The sequence below is a fragment of the Chenopodium quinoa genome, unplaced genomic scaffold (assembly GCF_001683475.1).
Source record: "Chenopodium quinoa cultivar QQ74 unplaced genomic scaffold, ASM168347v1, whole genome shotgun sequence".
In the NCBI taxonomy this organism is placed as follows: Eukaryota; Viridiplantae; Streptophyta; class Magnoliopsida; order Caryophyllales; family Amaranthaceae; genus Chenopodium; species Chenopodium quinoa.
Window position 1 is genome coordinate 107,879 of NW_018744517.1, and position 15,630 is coordinate 123,508.

Below are 15,630 nucleotides of genomic sequence, written 5' to 3' on the forward strand. Positions count from 1 at the left end.
ATAAGGAATAAAAAACACTTAGTTACTTATTAATTACTCTCATTTTTTCAAAGTTTTAATTAAAGTTCATAGTTTATCACAAAGCAACATCAAATTTAAGTTAGAACTCGTGTTAGACCATTATCTTTTCTTAATCAAAGTTTCTCTAAGCTAATTGAATTTGGTGGAACTTCATTTAAGATTAAGATATTAACACAGATAAATAGGGTAACGTTTTGGATCCCATCAAACTTAAATGGTTCTTCTAAAGTGTTCAGTAATTCCCCTTTTTTGTTTACACAAATTTTTGATTAAGGCGAATTTCATAAAGTTATTGTAAAACAGGTTAAAGTTGTCCTAAAAGTATTTAAAGTTCCTTATTACTACAAAAGTCACCATTTTCCTAACATAAATTATACCCTTAAAAAACAATTATGATATAATTTCTCTATTTTTTTGGTTGACATCTTTACTTTTACACTATTCACAAACTACACTTTGACTAACTTTTGTGATTTATAGCTACAATAAAACATGCTCAAGTGGGATCTTGTTTGAATCTTCTCAATGTAAATTTTATTAATATCCATTTTTTAAAAATTTTACAATGTTGAGAATTAGAAATATTAATCGCTAAAATAGTGCATTGGCAAGAGTGATAAAAGAAAGGTGTAAACTAAATAAAAATAGAGGTAGTATTAGATTAATTATGTTAGTCTTCATAGTATATCCATTATAAACTACAAATTAAATGCTATCAAACACATTACAAATTAAAAGTTACTCTTAAAGGAATTGAAGTTATCTTAAAAATTGTTGAAATTACCCTCAAATTGATCGTCTTAAAATAAAATTAACATAAAGCCCGTCTTATATAAGATTTATTGTTCATTTTATTTTACATATAATCCAAGGATGTTTAGTGAGTAGATCAACTCTTCCTAAACTAGAAATCTAGGTTTATTTTGGAGTAATCATTGTTTAAATGTTCCTTACATGTTAGATTTAATTTAAAACTCATGTTTATTTGATTCTTGACCGATTATATTTGCATGATTTAAAAAAGAGACATCATGCTTGATAGTTCTCTGTGATGATCAAATTCAAGTTCATTTCAAAAATTAATAGTTTTCAAGATCAAAATTAAATCAAAGACTAAAGTACAAGAAAGAATTTTGTTTTACCCCCAACTCTGTATGGTAATGATATATTTTCATCCCAAAATTTTAAAAAAGCTTTCAAACATTATGCAAGGGAAGAGAGTTGTGAGAATAGGTTCGTATGTGAGAACTCATACTTATATGAGAACTAATCTTAAATTTAGAACATGAGTATAAATTTAGAACATATGAGTAAATATTTAGAGCATGTGACTTGTTTTGGGTATTTTTACCCTGGACACGTGGTCCAATAGGAAGGTGACACGTGTCACTTCAGGAGAGGTTCTTAGAGAACCAATCCCCTGCTGACACGTGGCATCCCCAATGATTGGGAAGAATGGCGGCCTTTTTGGCCCAATTCCCAAGGAAACCCACCATTCCTAGGTTTTTGTAACCTAGGATGGCAGCACGCATTTCGAGACTCTATAAATAGGGAGATGTTCCCATCATGAGACACATTCAGAAATATACACAAAAAACAAAGCAATCATTAATTGCAGATATTCTCTCGGAATCCGAGAAAATACTTTACTTTCCGCACCTTTTACAAACTCCATACACGTTCTAACTTGATCGTTAGAGGCGGAACTCCACCCGCCCAGAGTCTCCGTTATTTTGAAGGTACAGGCGTCCAGAGGCCAGTCTTGGAATTGTAACTATCCGCAGGACATCAAAAAAACCCCGAAACATGATTCAAATTAAAATTTAGAACATATTAGTAATAATTTAGAATATATGCGTGAGTAATAATTTAGAACATCTGATTTAAGAATTAGAACATGTGAGTAAAAATTTAGATAATTTGATTTATAAAATTTAGAACATGTGAGTAAACATTAGGACATCTGATTTAAGATTTAGAACATGTGAATAAATTTTTAAAACACCTAATATAAAATATAGAACATGTGAGTATAAATTTAGAATGTGCGAGTAAAAATTAAATCATAGAATATAAAATTTAGAATATATGCTTTAAAGTCAAGAGCATTTGACTAAAAATCTTAGAACACACTATTTAAAATTAAGAACATATAATAAGTTAAAATTTTGGAACAACTTATTTAAGATGTATAACATCTGATTTAAATAACTTAAGGTTTAGAACATGTGAGTAATAATTTAGAGTATCTGATTTAAGTTAGAATATTAGATTTAAAATTTAGAACATACGAGTAATAATTTAGAACATAAAAGTGTTCTCACATAAGAAAGAGTTCTAAAATAAAGGAGGGATTCTCACGAAAGTCTTCCCATATATATATGTATATATAGATGGAAAAATGATGATTAATGATGTCCATTGATGATGGTAGCGTGCGGAATGGTGGTGATGAAGATCAAGAGCAACCCACGATTTGAAGAAAGGGGGGTCTGATTTGGAGGGTATGCTTTTTACTACGTATTTCTTTTATCAGTTCGTCTTGAGTGTGATTGGTCACACCATGTGGACGCTTGTAAAACAACTAAGTAACTCTATAACACTTATAGAGTAATTCCTACAAGGCTGCAATACTGATGGAGTAACCCTTATAACACTGATCGGGTAATCCCTAACACTTATGAAGTAAATCCTATAACACTGATTGAGTAAACCCTATAACACTAACAAAGTAACCTCCATGATGCCTAGCCACATAGTGTGACAAGCCACATATAAGAATTTGTATTCTTTTATTTGTATTCTTTACTTCTATTTTTTTTATTCATTTTCTCATTTTCTTTTATTGATATGTTTCTTTTCTTAACTTATTATAAATACCCATTTTTGGGTAATTAGAATGGACAACTTTTATTCCATCTTTTAACTAGAATTAGCTTAGCTCGCTCTCTCTCAGCTTAGGTTAGGGTTTATGGAGGATTAGCCTCCACAGTTAGAGTTTTAGAGAGCTCCACAATTAGGGTTTTAGAGAGAAAAAGTGAGAAATTTCAAAAAAAGATTGTAAAATTTGAAGATTTTCTATGTGACAAGAAGATTAAGGATCTCTATATTTAATCAATGAGCTTTTCTTACCCTCTCTCTCATATTATTTATTGCTTTAATTAGTTAATCTTTTTAGTTTAATTAGCTGTTTAATGCTTATATTAGTTGATTAATGGTTTCTTAGTTATGTTTAGTGAGTAGTGTTCTTGGTAGGGAGTTTGGTGATGAGTATTTGCGGTTCAATCACGATTAAGAGTTAGCTTTTGGGGTTTATTGTTATTAAACTTTTTTTTTTTTTTTTTTTTTTTTTGAAGGCTATTGTTATTAAACTCTTTGTTACTCGTGCTCTACCAAATTTTGCTTATAAGTTCCAAATTATATGTGATGGTATAAACTTGAATTCTCTCTATATATATTTGGATTTTTTTGCAAAATAATACCACAAAATTGTCACAAATTGGATTATAACACCACAATAACAAAAAAAAAAGAAAAAAAAACCCCAAAAATTAATTTCACCACCACTTAACGGATTCTTGAATGGAATCCATTAATGGGAGCCACCACGTAGACGTGTCAGTATTGCAATTGGTTTAAAAAAGTAAAAAATAAAATAAAAATAAAAAAAATCCTAAACCCTAACCCAGCCCCAACGTCACCACTGGCAACCCTGGACCCCCATCATTGGCAGCCCCCATCCCCATACCACCCCAACCATCGGCACTTGTGAAACCTGCCTGTGCCGACCAGAAGCATGACACACCACCCTAGCCCAACCTGAGACGCTACAACACCAGCTAGTATCGAAAATCCGGCAACCTAAACCCATTTGACCCACCACGAAAACCACCCCTCCTTTACCTTTTACCATAGCTCAAAACGGCCGAAATCGACCATGGCAGCCCTCAATTGGTCGATTTCGGCAGCCAATTTCAATGGCAGTTTCAAGGGTTGGGAAAATGGGGATGGTTTTCACGGCGGGTTGAAGGGGTTAGGGTGGTTTCGGGGAAGGGGAAAAGGGGAAAGGGTGGAGTTGCTAGCTTAGGGGTTGGTGGTCGGGCTGATTTCGATGCTCAAGGTGGGGCAAAGGGTGCCGACGGCTAGGTAGAGTTACCAACGGTGGGAGTAGAAGTGCTGTTGGAGGTGGCGTTGGGCTGGGTTAGGGTTTAGGATCGATATTTTTTTTTTTTTTTTAAACTAATGCAATACTAACACGTGTTGTAATGGGTCCCACTAACGGATTACATCCAAGAGTTTCTTAAGTGGTGATGAAATCAATTTTTGGGGAATTTTTTTTGTGGTGTTATAATAAAAGGTTTTTTTATTTTTATCTTCATTTTTTTTATGGTATCATAATCCAATTTATGACAATTTTGTGGTGTTATTTTTGCCAAATTTCCTTTATATATTATAAAATTTACAATAACATTTTTGTTACACAAGGGGATGGTAAAGCCGTGGCCTATTGTTTTTCTTTGAATTGCCTTAAGCCTTGTCACTGAAACATACTAGAATTTTTATCACTCAATTTGCCTACTCTACATCAAATGAAATTTTTCATGCAGAACTTTCATAAGTGCCGTATCAGACATTTGGGGCCGGAGCTAAAATTAAAAAAAGGCCACTAAACAATGAAGACATACTTTATACATAATTCGTCAACAAAATATTTTTCCCTTATATTATATTGTCGGATTATTAATTCAAATTAATTGACTATTCTTCTGACCGTCGTATTGAAATTTTATTTGTCGAGCACTACAAACCATTGTGAGTATAATTAAAAATAATAAATAGGAAAAATCGTAGAAATTTATTTATATTTTAAAATTTAAATTTATTTATATTTTTAAAAATTCAGATTATTTTTTTTTAAGAAAAAATCAGATAATATAAAATGTGTGTTGATGAAATGATGATATTAAGATCCCACACGTCAGAATTATAGTACTCCGTATTAATTAATGTATTCTTATATAATAACTTTATACATTAAATATATAAGAAGTTATTATACAACTTTATTTGTATAAATTAAAAAAAAAAGAAAATTGTTTAGGGTAAAAATACCCCTGGACACGTGGCCCTATAAAGGCCTGCCAGGTGTCAAGATTGCAACGGTCAGCAAAGACCCAATCCCTTTGCGACATGTGTCCATTGTACCCTAATTGAGGTGCAGTTCTCTCCTACTATAAATAGTAGGGGCAGACCTCATTTATGGGGATCGAGAATCATTCCAACAACCAACCAAACACAAAACCCCTTGCAAAACACTCTCTAATCGAGAAGCATTTATTGTTCTTTATACCTCTTTAAGAAAGATTCTAACTTGATCCTCGGAGGCGGAACTCCCACCCCCCATCAGGAGTCTCCGTTATTTGTGCAGGTACAGGCGAAGGAAGGAGCATACTAGGAAATTGTAACCCTCCCGCAGGACATCTAAAAAACCCCCAAACATCTGGCGCCGTCTGTGGGGAGAGTACTTTCTAGATGACTTCAGAACCTGTACTACCGGGGAAAGATAGCTAACTTGCTGATGAGGCTGAGGTCCACTCGGACCAAGATACAGCCGACAACTATGAGGTTGAGACTTACACAACCGCTGATGGTTCTTTTAGGACCAAGCATACCCGTTCCAAAGACAAAAGGGAACGGGCAGAACATCAGGTGGGCCTTAGTCATCCCACCAGAGGTCCGCTTGGGTTAACCCCTGCTTCAGAAGGAGCCACTCCTGTCTCCAGGGACGAAGTCATGAATATGATGATGACTTTCAAAGGAGAAATCAAAAGCCTTCTAGATAAATCAGCCAGCCCCCGTAAGGGGCAGGCGGAAGAGAGACGTCTTGGGAAAAAGACAGCCAAGACGGTAAAAGATAGAGCACCTAATCCGCACCCAAAGCCAAGAGTGCCGGTTAGGTCCATTGATATCTCAAAAATTCGCATTCCCATGGAGAAAACTAGAAAGCCCTTCTGGCACCTACAGCCGGATGGAACAAAGAAGGTCTACTCTGATGCTCGGACGCTCATCCAGGATAAAAAGATCCAGCAACGTTCCGAGTCGGCATCGACGTCGACCTTTCAAGACAGTTTCCATATTACATCAGGGAGGCACTCGCGAACAAGTAAAGAGAGTCGGTCGACCGAGGTTTCCGCTCGATCCGACCCTCATATAATCCAACCGGCAGTGCATGGGTCACCATACATGCCCTTTGGATCTCCTTACTCACAGCCGGCTCTATTCGGGGGTCAACCGCCACCTGTCCAGCCCATGGACTGGCAGCTCCGGCTACTCAACCTTGGGGAACAACCAACGACGTTCTCCAGGGAAATCACTGAGATGGCTCAGCCGTCAAAGAAAAAAAATGTGTTGGTAGGTGCCTATGATGGCACCACTAACCCAAAAGATCACCTTATGGCATACACCAACCTGATGTATTTGCAGGGTTTGGATGATGCCTCTTGGTGTAGGTGCTTCCCGGCAACGTTTAAAGGGATTGCTCAACGTTGGTTTGGTAACCTACCTGCCGGATGCATCAATAACTTTAGAACGTTGGCATACTGGTTCACGTCCAACTTCTCAATGAACATCCCTGCTAAAAAGACAAGCATTGATCTGGGGGCAATACAGCAGGGGGACAAGGAAGGGCACAGGTCATATTTCAGGCGGTTCAACCTGATGAGAGTCCAAATCCAGGGATTGTCTAATGACGTCGCTTATACCGACTTCTTCAAAGGTCTAAAGGACGGGTCAACTTTTAAGTTTGACTTGGTCAGAATGAGGGTCTCTACCCTTCATGAGGCATTAATGAAGGCAGAGGCTTACATACAGGCAATGGAATTTTGCGCTGTTAAACTTCCAACGGATTACAAAAGATCCGATAAAAGTGAAAGCCGGCCTACTCAGCCGGCCAAAAGGGAAGAAAAGAAACGAAAAGAAGTCTGGGCAGTAGACCCATCCGGACAACCGTTCCAGAAGAGAAAGTGGTCGGATCCGTATGTCCCAAGGTACGAATTCACCAAGGATTGCGCCTCCATTCTCAAGGAGGTTAAAGACCGGTTAAATCTTGAAAAACCGACATCAATGAAGAGTCTCGTGAGCAGCCGGGATAAAAGTAAATATTGCCATTTCTACGAAAAGATAGGCCATGACACTGAAGGCTGTTTTAGTCCAGGCGGCTCTTTGACCGCCTTGTTGATGAGGGGGATCTAAAATCTTATTTGCCCAAATCAAAGGGTACTCCCAAGCAGGTCAAGGGACAACCTCCAAAGACACCGGCAACTCATTCTGACACTGATGAGGATACCATCTTAACCATAGTCGGTGGATTTGCGGGTGGTAGTCCTACCATCCGGGGTACAAAAGAGAACATAAGAAGGCTGATCAACTCAGTGGATGAGGGTCAGTCGTCTAAAAATTCATTCCCGGAGGTCAATATCTCCGAAAAGGATAGAGGAGAGGTCAGGCGGCCCCACGATGATCCCATAGTCATCGAATGTAAAATTTCCAATCAACGAGTTGGCCGGATCTTAATTGATACGGGGAGCTCGTCCGACCTCATAAGCTACCGGTGCTTAGAAAAGCTCAAGTACAAGCCCAGTAGCATGATTTAGGCTCCATACCCCCTTGTTGGCTTTGGGGGAGGAGTAGTGCACCCGGTAGGGATGGTTGATCTACCCATCCGGTTTGGAGAGAAGGGGAAAGGTTGGCATATGGTTGTCAAGTTTCTTGTTGTTGAGGAACTGACGACCTACAACGTGATCATTGGCCGGCCAACCCTTAACATCTCCAAAGCAGTGATCATCCCGTCTATAATGTTGATTAAATTTGAGAGGGATGATGGCACAGTCGGTTCCTTGAGTGGGGACCAAAAGACGGCGAGAGAGTGTTACCTCTCAGACGTCAAACCAACTTTGCTCACAGACGGTCAGGAAAAGGAAATAGTTGAACTTGACGAATGTGATCAAGAAGCACCGGCCCTGAAAGCAACCGGTAAAAAGAGAAAGGCGGATGAAATGGCACCTGTCAAAGAAAAACAATAGCAATCACTTTTAGGGGAGAGGTTAGACGACCTTCGCCCCCTGTCGGCAGGAGAAATTATTGACATCATCTTAGATGACAGCCGGCCTGACAGAACTGTCAAAGTTGGGACGGTTGCTTTTGACAACTTGGTAACCAACTTGCTCTGATTGCTGAGAGAATTCAAAGATGTGTTTGCCTTTGAAGTGGAAGAAATGCTGGGCGTAAGCCCGGATCTTGCTGTTCATAAACTCGATGTGGATCCTAAAAAGAAGCTGGTTAGGCAAAAGAAGAGGAACCATGGAGAGGAAAGATATCAGGCGGCCGCAGCCGAGGTCAAGAAGCTTTTAGATACCGGGTTCATTCGACAATGCTACTACCCGGATTGGGTAGCCAATGTTGTCCTTGTGAAAAAGCCGAATGGTACCTGGCGGATGTGTGTAGATTACACGGACTTAAACAGAGCTTGTCCGAAAGATAGTTACCCGCTTCCAAAGATCGACCATTTGGTAGACTCCACAGCCGGTCATGCTCTGATGAGTTTTATGGATGCCTATTCTGGCTTCCATCAGATACCTTTGTGGAAGAAAGACCAAGAAAAGACGGCTTTTGTTACAGATTAGGGTTTATACTGTTACACGGTGATGCCGTTTGGGTTAAAAAATGCGCCTGCTACCTTCCAACGAATGATAAACTCTGTTTTTTATGATTAGATTGGGAGAAATGTAGAGGCGTACATTGATGACATGATAGTCAAATCCAAGCTACAGGCGGATCATCTAGCTGACCTCTGAGAAACCTTCACCACCCTTAGGCGGCATAAGGTCATGCTTAACCCAAAAAAGTGCGTCTTTGGTGTTGATTCTGGGAAGTTTCTCGGATTTTTGATTGACCAGAGAGGTATAGAGGCTAATCCGGACAAGGTGCAGGCGGTGATTGACATGCAGTCGCCTCGTACCGTCAGAGAGGCTCAAAAGCTTACCGGTTGTCTGGCGGCATAGGGGAGATTCCTCAGCCGGTCAGGTGACAAGTGCCTTTACTTTTTTCAAGCAATCAAGAAGAGGTCCAGGTTTGAATGGGGAGAAGAGGCTGAGGTGGCATTCCAGAGGCTGAAGCAACACTTGCATTCGTTTCCAAGATTAGTGAGTCCCCTACCCCAGAAGGCTCTCTATATGTACCTAACCGTCTCGGATCATTCCCTAAGTGCCGTTCTCCTTGTTGAGAGAGACGACAAACAACTTCCGGTTTATTTCATAAGCCACGTTCTCCGAAATGCTGAACTTTGATATCCCATGATTGAAAAGTTTGGTCTGGCTTTATACAAAGCGGTCAAATGGTTGAAGCCTTATTTTTTGGCTCATCCGGTTAACGTCTATACTAATCAACCGCTCAAACGACCTTTGACCACGTTAGAGTCATCCGGGAGAATGATTAAATGGGCAGTGGAAATTCAAAGTCTAGAGATAACTTTTGAGCCCAGGCGGGCAGTGAAAGGTCAGGCGTTTGCCGACTTCATTGTCGAAATGACTAGGCCGGTATAGCCGGATAATACTGATCAGGTATGGAAGGTGTATGTAGACGGGAGTTCTACCATGAATGGTTGTGGGGTAGGCGTAATTTGTCATTCCCCAGAAGGGGATAAATACGAGTATTCTCTACGATTCAAGTTTCAGGCTTTTAATAATGAAGCAGAGTACGAGGCCTTGCTAGCCGGTATCCGCATGTATAAGGCAGTCGGGGCAAGAAAGGTTGGCGCCTGTTCTGATTCTCAACTAATCGTTAGCCAGTACCATGGTGATTACGAAGCTGGGGAATTTGATGAATTTAATCTCGTCAAGTGCTAAGGTCCGAGAATAATCAGGCGGATGCACTCTCAAAACTGGCATCATCCTCCACTTGTGATACGCCTAGGTCAGTCTTTTGGGAAGTCATGGAAAAGAAAAGCATCGAACATGATCCCATTGGAGTTCTAGATCAAAGCTCCACTTGGATGGACCCCATTCGGGACTACTTGGTAGACGACACTCTGCCGGGTGTCTCCTCAGAAGCGGCTGCTCTAAAGAGACGAGCATTAAGTTTCGTCATGCACAAGGGTAAACTCTTTTGAAAGGGGTACCTACAACCGTTATTCAAGTGTATAACCCCAGAAAGGGGAAAGGAAGTGCTAGAAGACCTGCATGCCGGCTTCTGTGGATCACACATAGGCGGTAGAACTCTTGCAAAGAGAGCCAGGCGGCAGGGGTACTTTTGGCCCACTCTTGAGGCAGATGCTCTAGATTTGGTAAAGAGATGTGACAAGTGCCAAAGGTTTGGCCGGCTTATTCGTCAGCCGGCTACTGATTTGACAACTATCTTCAGCCCTATCCTATTTGCCAAATGGGGCATGGATATTTTGGAACCATATACGCCAGCCTCAGGCGGTCGTAGATACATTTTGGTGGCTGTTGATTACTTCACAAAGTGGGTTAAAGCAGAGGCGGTAAAGGGCATCAAAACTAAGGATGTCATCTCCTTCATCTGGAAGAATGTCATCACCAGGTTCGGTGTTCCTATGTCAATGGTCTTTGATAATGGTCCGCAGTTCGAAATGCCTGCCCTCAAAACTTAGTGTCAAGACCAAGGAATTTCACATTATTTTGCATCCGTAGGCCGTCCTCAAGCAAACGGTCAGGTGGAAGCTTTTAACAAACTCATTTCAAGCGGAATAAAGAAAAAGATCGAAAAAGCAGGCGGTCTTTGGGTAGAAGAATTGACTCATGTTCTTTGGTCAATCAGAACGACAGAGAAGGGGTCAACCGGTGAAACCCTATTTCTCATGGCATACGGCACAGAGGCTGTCCTTCCTATTGAATTATATGAACCAACACTTCGAATCATGCTTTATGATGAAGAAGCAAATTGGGAGGCCATGTGTCTGGCTTTGGATACATTCCCTGAAAGAAGGGGTAATGCCGCCTTACGTCATGAAATCTACCGCCTGAGAATGACGAGAGCTTACAACCAAAGGGTGCGCAAAAGGCCCCTTAAAGTAGGAGATTTTATACTGAAAGGAATGGTGTCCTTCCAACAAGTGTATTATTCCGATAGAGGGTTCAGAATTATTACAGAGCTAATTCTTCAGTAAGGTCAAGTGATCGGAATGCCTAGGTGGAGGCCGCTTCTGATCAGTAATATCAAGGTACAATTGATATTACAGCTTAATCTTAACTGAACCCTTCGGGTCGAACCCAATCGAATCTCCGATCCGAGACGTCGAATTAATCCGAAAGGATTTAATGAGTCGACATAGTTTTACGAATACAAACGTCAAAAACCGAGCCTAGGGCGTCGAGATCGAGCGTCGCAAAATCACAAGCAACAAGTATGAGCGTAGCCGTAGCTAGGCTAGGCTAGCTCATCGCAAGCCTAGGTGCACCATGTGTGTGCTAGGTGCACCATGGCGTGCTAGGCACCGTCGCAGCCTAGGCGCGCCCTAGCAGCCCCCATCGCAAGCTAACATGGGTGCCTAGGTGCGCATGGCAGCTATCGCAAGCCACACAGGCACCAGGCAGCCCATAGAAGCTAGCAAGCATGCTAGCGTGGTGCTTGGGTGCATATGTCGCCTATCGCAGGCAATGGCCGCACCAGGCGCACAATGGCAAGCAGTTGGTGCTGCGTGCGTGCGTGCCTGGCTTGGCAGCACCATCGCAAGCACCAAGTGCTGGCATGGTTGGCTGCCTGGCAGTGGCGCGCCATGTGCGTATGCTTCTGTGCTAGCCTTCGCATGGCAGCACCAAGCATCGCAACACATGCGAGAGGCTGTGCGCCAGCTTGATGCTAGGCCTCGCACAAGCAGCCTCGCACCACAGGCGCACTGATGCGTGTGGGCTGGTGCGTGTGCGTGCAATGGCTGGCTAGGGTGCTAGCAGCAGCACCACGCATGCATGTGCGTGTGCGTGGTGCATGGCGCATGGCTGGTGCGTGATGCGAGGTGCAAGGCTTGCACATATGCAACCAGCCAGTGCGTGTGGGCAGGAGGCGTGTGCGCATGATGCGAGGGTAAGTGCGGCCAGCATGCGTGGCTCGCTAGCAGCACGCATGCTGGCTGTGCTAGCGATGCGATGCGAGAGAGAGTGTGCATGGTGCGATAGGCAGTGCTAGGCTGCCAGCAGCAGTAGCGCCTAGCACTGGCCAGCACCAGCGCCTAGCATGGCCTAGCACCAGGCATGCGAGGCTGCTGGGCAGCACCATGCTAGCTGGCGTGCTAGCTGGAAGCAGCCCAGCATGCCCCTTGTATGTGGCGGTTTAAGGGAGTGGGGACCAATTGGCTTAGAGCATGCCTTGGGGATCAAGGCAATGGTCCCCCCCAAGGTTCATGGTCCTCACCTAACCTTCTCTCTCTATTTGACACTTGTTGCATTGTGATTAGTTTTGTTTAATAATTTATTTTAGAAATAAATTAATCAGCAAAAATATATTCTCCCACATTGGTGGAGGATGAAAAATCAAGGGATCATTTCCCTATAAATACCAAGCTCGGTATTGGGAATTGATACAACCTTGAGTGGAATTAAAAAGGCAACTCTAAGAAAAGAGTAAACCTTTGATTCGTAAAACTCATAGTTATTTTGTCCGGGTCTTGACTAACCTTCAAGACTTAGGATGCTCGGGTCGGGTCGAGGGTACGATCCGTCGGAGATCTCGTCTTTTCGGGATTTTGAAGTAAGAGCTCTTTAGAAGCGAAGCACGCGTCAAAGGTATAATTCTTGTCCTTAATCTTGTTTGATTAAGTTTATTATGCTTGTATAATTGCTTTAATTAAGGGGCGGGCTTTGGTGGGTTTCCTTCTGCGTAGTGTCGGGTCACTACGAAACCCTACAGCGGTATCGGAGCCACGCTCCTTTTAATTTTTGCAATTATTGTTTAATTAAGGTGTTTTAAACAATTTATTTTTCTGGTTCATGTTCATCTAATTAGATTAGATGCTCGTTTTAATTAATTTTTAAAACTCGATTTTATTATCGATTTGGTTGTCGAACCCAAATTTTGGCTCAAAAATAGTGATTTTTTGGTGGAATCGACATTCTGGAACTGTTTCATTAGTGCTTAAGTTGATATACCAATTTATCACATAAACTTGTTTTTCACAATTTTGCAAATAAATTGCAATAAGGTGTGAAAACTTGTTGTGATCTTGTATCTTAAGTTCCTAAGTATTGTTAAAGTTCTAATCTTTAAGTGTTTAAATGATTGGAACCCTAACCCTAAATTCCATGTTGAACAAAGTTTGGATTTTTTCATGTTTGGTTGATTAAAATCCATTAAGTTCAATTACTTGTGAGTAAAATTTGATTAATCTTCATATTAGAAGATGTAATCTTGGTATTTTACACAAGTATGCAAGTTGGAAATTTTTTATCATTGGATGGTTAATTTATTTTTCCAACTCCCTTTTGTCAAATCCATTATTAATTTGCATATTGGCAAGATTAATTTTGGACATAGCTCATTTTATTTTAAGCATAATGTTTGACCTAAATTTAGGCTTGTGCACCAATTAAAATAAAATTTGTTTAAGTTAGACTTAATGGTTGTTTTATTTTATTTTCCTTAAAATTAATTCTAAAATACAATTTGGAATTAATTCATGTCACACGTAAATCGGGATTAAAATCCCGAGTCATAGCACGCAAATCAAGGCAACACACCCAAGTGCCACCAAGGCTAGTCGGGCTGCCTAGCAGCCCACATGTGGCTGCCTGTGGTGCGCACAAGGGCGAGCCTTGAATGTTGCTATGCGCTATGTGTGTGTGGCTAAGATGCATGGCTAGGGTGCGTGGGGTGGCTGGGCTGGCTTGCGAAGCATGCTGCTGGGCAGCAGGGCAGCAAGCATCAGCCAGCGCACCACGAGCATCATGATACGCCTGCCCAGCAGGCCAGATGCTCGCAGGCACCAGCATGCTAGCAAGCATGCGAAGCATGCTAGCAGGCAGCTGGGCTTGAGGCGCTGCTTGCTAGGCACAGCAGGCCTCAACCACGCACCATGGCGCCATGTCATGGGCTGCCTAGCAGCAGCCATGGTGCGCACCCACCAAGGGATTTGTTGGGTGATTTTTGCTTAACGTTGAGCTATGATTTTGCGTTTTTTCCCAAAATAATAATTTTAATTAATTATTTTAATGAGGCTAAAAACCTCGATTTTCGATTTTGCAAAATTTTGACAAATTACGGGTTATGCCGACTTAATTAATCGGATTAATTAAGTACGGATGCGGAATTTAGTGGGAGCTTAATTGAATGCGTTAGCATTTTGCGTTTAGAAATAATGGATTAAACCACTTTGACTAGTTTTAATTAGGCGCGTTAATTGGATTAACGACCTAAGTTAGTTACTAGTTTTGCGTGTTTAATTATGTATTTCGTAAAATTGCATGGGCCATTCACAAATAGTGAACGGGTGAATGAAAGATTGCTTTCAAAACAGGTTCTTTGAAAATGGCAACTAGTGGAGCCCGACTAGGATAGAAAATACGGATTGCGTTCCGTTATGTATTTTTGTAAATCTAAATACGGTCTGCAAACCGTTAAGTATTTTTGTACTATTTAGATTAGTCTTAGTCGTTCTAGCTAGCTTCTTTTATTTCATTTTGGCCAAGAAGTCTCAAGACGGCGTTTCGAGGAAGACGAGCCAAGATGAAGACCCATGGAAATTGAAGATTTCAAGGGGTCATGCTAGTTGCCAAATGCATCTATTTTATACCTTATATATTGTTATATATATATGTTTGCTAGATGAATGTCTAGGATTTCTATGATGTTGCGATGATTAGTTAAGTTCACTTAAATCAACCAACATAGAAACCCTAGGTCCCTTAATAATATTGAGCTAAAATTTGCCATTCCAAGAACAACACTTACCGAACTAATGCGCGTACGTGATGGGTTACGCCAAAGCGAGGCATCACTACTTCCCTAGGAACGTAAGGTATACTAGGTATACAAGTTGTCTTGGTTAAGCTCAACGATATCAGTAAGGAGTCCTTACATGTCGTGGAAAAAGAGATAAAATGTCAAGTATGCATTAGATGCGACATTTTATCAAACCGAGAGTAGCTTGGAGCTATTAGCAATTGGATTGCTTACCTTAAGATATTTAATGGTTAAGACAAGCCAAAGCATGCTTATCCATTTCTTGATCTTTGGGATCTCGGAATCATTTTAGTCTCGCCCATAAGGGACATTCTTAAAATGCGTGGATAAAATGTTCAATAAGTGTGAATAAGTGCATGAACGCTTTAAATTTCAACTTATTGATGTATGAATGGTTTTTCACTTCAAATTCTTTCAATTGTAGAAACATGTCTGCAAGTAACTCGAACAACCAAATGTGCCCGGAACTCCCCGATAAGTTAGCTATCAAGCTTAACTTAACAAACCTTGATGAATGGGAAGAAGAACTAAGGAAAACTCTCCGGAGTTGTTCCAAGGAGTATGTTCTGGACACTTCCCTCCCAACTCTCTGTTCCAAGACCCTCTTGAGTGACGAAACTTATTGTGCATGGTCGAAAGACT